Below are 5,000 nucleotides of genomic sequence, written 5' to 3'. Positions count from 1 at the left end.
CTGGAACCAGAGTAACCGTATACACGGCACTGATTAGTAATAGATGCAGAGCCATCAGAATACAGATAATATATACAACCGTCCCTATACATGCTGAAAGACTCTGCACACAATGAGAACCACACGTCAGCCAGACACTATCACACACTACTCTCTGCCTCTAACAGGCACACACACAATATCTAACCACCAGCATGGAAGAACATCCGGTGCATCCTCTCCGCCACATTACACAATCCACACTATCATAACCAGACCGGGAGGTCCACCCAGAAAACAGAATATCCCACCCTTCCGACATCCGCCATTGCTCAGCTAAGCCACGAACACCCACACATGTCCTACACAGGGGTGCACCCAACATCACAATACTGCCTCCTGTCACAGTACACAAACAATGGCAGGAATGAAAGACACAGATCTGCCACAACCTTGGAATCGGAGCGCCGCCTGTCATGAGCCACAAGTGCATCCTGACGTGACAAATCGGATGATCCCGCAGGCATGCACTTACGATAATCACTATCAACGAACCTGCCGCCCCCTCCCCCCCCAAAATACACCTTTCCCTACAACGTGTACCTTAACCTAAGCTATATTGTACCTTAACCTAAGCGATATTGTACCTTAACCTAAGGTATATCGTACCTTAACCTAACCTACATTGCGCCTTCACCTAACCTACGTTGTACCTTAACCTAACCTACGTTGTACCTTAACCTAACCTACGTTGTACCTTAACCTAACCTACGTTGTACCTTAACCTAACCTACGTTGTACCTTAACCTAACCTACGTTGTACCTTAACCTAACCTACGTTGTACCTTAACCTAACCTACGTTGCACCTTAACCTAACCTACGTTGTACCTTAACCTAACCTACGTTGTGCCTTAACCTAACCTACGTTGTGCCTTAACCTAACCTACGTTGTGCCTTAACCTAACCTACGTTGTGCCTTAACCTAACCTACGTTGTGCCTTAACCTAACCTACGTTGTGCCTTAACCTAACCTACGTTGTGCCTTAACCTAACCTATGTTGTGCCTTAACCTAACCTATGTTGTGCCTTAACCTAACCTATGTTGTGCCTTAACCTAACCTATGTTGTGCCTTAACCTAACCTATGTTGTGCCTTAACCTAACCTATGTTGTGCCTTAACCTAACCTATGTTGTGCCTTAACCTAACCTATGTTGTGCCTTAACCTAACCTATGTTGTGCCTTAACCTAACCTATGTTGTGCCTTAACCTAACCTATGTTGTGCCTTAACCTAACCTATGTTGTGCCTTAACCTAACCTACGTTGTGCCTTAACCTAACCTACGTTGTGCCTTAACCTAACCTACGTTGTGCCTTAACCTAACCTACGTTGTGCCTTAACCTAACCTACGTTGTGCCTTAACCTAACCTACGTTGTGCCTTAACCTAACCTACGTTGTGCCTTAACCTAACCTACGTTGTGCCTTAACCTAACCTACGTTGTGCCTTAACCTAACCTACGTTGTGCCTTAACCTAACCTACGTTGTGCCTTAACCTAACCTACGTTGTGCCTTAACCTAACCTATGTTGTGCCTTAACCTAACCTATGTTGTGCCTTAACCTAACCTATGTTGTGCCTTAACCTAACCTATGTTGTGCCTTAACCTAACCTATGTTGTGCCTTAACCTAACCTATGTTGTGCCTTAACCTAACCTATGTTGTGCCTTAACCTAACCTATGTTGTGCCTTAACCTAACCTATGTTGTGCCTTAACCTAACCTATGTTGTGCCTTAACCTAACCTACGTTGTGCCTTAACCTAACCTACGTTGTGCCTTAACCTAACCCATATTGTACCTTAACCTAACCCATATTGTACCTTAACCTAACCCATATTGTACCTTAACCTAACCCATATTGTACCTTAACGTAACCTAATTTGTGCCTTAACGTAACCTAATTTGTGCCTTAACGTAACCTAATTTGTGCCTTAACGTAACCTAATTTGTGCCTTAACGTAACCTAATTTGTGCCTTAACGTAACCTAATTTGTGCCTTAACGTAACCTAATTTGTGCCTTAACGTAACCTAATTTGTGCCTTAACGTAACCTAATTTGTGCCTTAACGTAACCTAATTTGTGCCTTAACGTAACCTAATTTGTGCCTTAACGTAACCTAATTTGTGCCTTAACGTAACCTAATTTGTGCCTTAACGTAACCTAATTTGTGCCTTAACGTAACCTAATTTGTGCCTTAACGTAACCTAATTTGTGCCTTAACGTAACCTAATTTGTGCCTTAACGTAACCCATGTTGTGCCTTAACGTAACCCATGTTGTGCCTTAACGTAACCCAATTTGTGCCTTAACGTAACCCATGTTGTGCCTTAACCTAACCTATATTGTGCCTCAACCTAACCTATATTGCGCCTTAACCTGACGCACGTTGTCGCTGAACCTGCTCTGTAATTGTTATGCAACTCGTTAAATTAGTGTAGTGTTGCCTAACCGCAACCCTCGCAATATAGTTCGCTATTCGCACTGCCCGGTCCCCTGTGTATCGCGTCATGTTAAACACCTTGCAGGTGTTGCTGACTTTCCACATGCTCCTGCTATACACTGTAATGTGGATAGCAGCAGGACGTACATGCCCCCCCCCCTTCCCCCCTGCCTTCGCAAGCTGGTCGTTGAGAAGTTTGCATGTTCAATGCCCTTCGCATGCCGACGTACTCAGCCTACGTTGTGGTACGGCCTGTCACCTGTCCGCCGATGTACGCAAAACCCACAAACTGTACTGCACATTGGTCCGTATGTACTGAATGATACATCGTGGCACATGTGTGACCGTACGACGACTGCGCCTAGCAACGGCAGACCATACAGTCCAAATATTGTGCACGCAGCTACGTGTCGTCTCCCTATAAGAGCTGGATTGCAGTGTGGTACGCCATTCAGACGTGTGGGAGGAACGGACGCCCTGGATGGCGATCAGCATGAGCAGTCTGTTGATGTAGTGGAGCGTGTATTCGGACGTAGTCGTCTCTTCTCACACACCGTGATAGCATGTTGCACCGCGTTCCACATCTGCGACATCCTGCAGAGGCCGGCTGACAGTCGTTCGCGCAATGGACACCGCATACGTACGGGGGCTACCTTCCACGTGTTCTCGAGGCGTGCACATGTTGTTGCGTCTATGTGGGCAGACGTAGTGTGTTGTGACACCTGACACAGGCATGCAATACTCGTTGCAAATGGCGATGGACGTCTACGTTTGCTGGTGACGTTACGCAAATGAACAACAGGTAACCCGTTGTGGTGCGGTTGTTCTCGCTAGAGGTGAATCAGTGTTGGCGACGATCGGTCGAGCTATTAACCGGTTGTTTCAGGGATACCCACCATGCCCACGAACGTGAAAGGGGACCCACCATGCCCACGAACGCGAAAGGGGATCTGGGTGTGAGGCGATACGCGGCGGTGGCTGGGTGGGACCGTCCCCGGCCGGTGAGGGGGGGCCGCCCGGCGTGCTGGCAGCGCGGTGCGTGGGCGCACGCGCTACAGCCGGCTGGTGGGGGCGGCCAGTGGCAGGCGCGCCGGCCGACGGACGCGGCAGGCGGCGCAGCTGCGCGCCGGCGCCCCCTGCTCGCGGCGCCTTGCGGCCAAAGTAGGTCCTCGCGGGCCCGGTGCGAAGCGCGGTGGCCATCTGCAGTGTGCTGGTCCGATTGAGGACTGTGTGCGCTGAGGATGCGCCGCCGCCCGGCGCTCGGCGCCGCGACGCCGTCTGCTGCTCGGTCGCCCCAGCGGTTCTCGCAGGTGGTTTGTATCGCAGCTGTGCGGACGTGTTGGCGCGTGCGCTGTGCTGGGAGAGTTCGCTTCGGCACCCAAGTGGGGCTTTTGTCCTTCTGTGGCGCTGGCGTTGGAGCTGCCGGTCACCGTAGGTGGCGCGTGTTGTCTCCCGCCGGCAATGCCACGACAGCACGCTCCCGGGCCTCTGTCGGCAGCGGCAAGCTCAGTTGGGAGCACGGGTGGTCGCACCTAAAGCGTCTACTCGCCTAACTCCGGGCGATTGCGCCTCTCTCGAACCCGACCAAGTACTTAGGACGGCGCTGCGCGCCGCCGGGACCTGAGAGGGTTTCGAGGTGTGTTGTGCAGGGGAGCTCAGCCTCCTCCTGTTTGCAGAATAATTGAGCGGACGCTTGCGTGTTCGCGCGGGCCCCCGGGACACACTCCCGGGCGGCCGGCTGCTCAGCTCTAGTTGACGCAGCTCCCTGGTTGATCCTGCCAGTAGTCATATGCTTGTCTCAAAGATTAAGCCATGCATGTCTCAGTACAAGCCGCATTAAGGTGAAACCGCGAATGGCTCATTAAATCAGTTATGGTTCCTTAGATCGTACCCACGTTACTTGGATAACTGTGGTAATTCTAGAGCTAATACATGCAAACAGAGTCCCGACCAGAGATGGAAGGGACGCTTTTATTAGATCAAAACCAATCGGTCGGCTCGTCCGGTCCGTTTGCCTTGGTGACTCTGAATAACTTTGGGCTGATCGCACGGTCCTCGTACCGGCGACGCATCTTTCAAATGTCTGCCTTATCAACTGTCGATGGTAGGTTCTGCGCCTACCATGGTTGTAACGGGTAACGGGGAATCAGGGTTCGATTCCGGAGAGGGAGCCTGAGAAACGGCTACCACATCCAAGGAAGGCAGCAGGCGCGCAAATTACCCACTCCCGGCACGGGGAGGTAGTGACGAAAAATAACGATACGGGACTCATCCGAGGCCCCGTAATCGGAATGAGTACACTTTAAATCCTTTAACGAGTATCTATTGGAGGGCAAGTCTGGTGCCAGCAGCCGCGGTAATTCCAGCTCCAATAGCGTATATTAAAGTTGTTGCGGTTAAAAAGCTCGTAGTTGGATTTGTGTCCCACGCTGTTGGTTCACCGCCCGTCGGTGTTTAACTGGCATGTATCGTGGGACGTCCTGCCGGTGGGGCGAGCCGAAGGCGTGCGACCGCCTCGTGCG

The 5,000-nt window shown here is 51.1% G+C and overlaps 1 non-coding gene across 1 annotated transcript in view; it reads left to right on the top strand.

The window, feature by feature from the left end:
* Positions 1–4,240: 4,240 nt before the first annotated feature.
* The window catches only part of LOC126447908 (small subunit ribosomal RNA), a 1,909-nt gene continuing 1,149 nt past the window's right edge, over positions 4,241–5,000 (top strand). Inside the window, exon 1 of the ribosomal RNA XR_007583928.1 lies at positions 4,241–5,000. This exon is cut by the window's right edge and continues 1,149 nt beyond it. This is a non-coding gene — a ribosomal RNA (small subunit ribosomal RNA).

The sequence above is a fragment of the Schistocerca serialis genome, unplaced genomic scaffold (assembly GCF_023864345.2).
Source record: "Schistocerca serialis cubense isolate TAMUIC-IGC-003099 unplaced genomic scaffold, iqSchSeri2.2 HiC_scaffold_548, whole genome shotgun sequence".
Taxonomy (NCBI): domain Eukaryota; kingdom Metazoa; phylum Arthropoda; class Insecta; order Orthoptera; family Acrididae; genus Schistocerca; species Schistocerca serialis.
The sequence above is the reverse complement of the archived record's forward strand: the minus strand, read 5'-3'. Positions and strand labels throughout refer to the sequence as shown.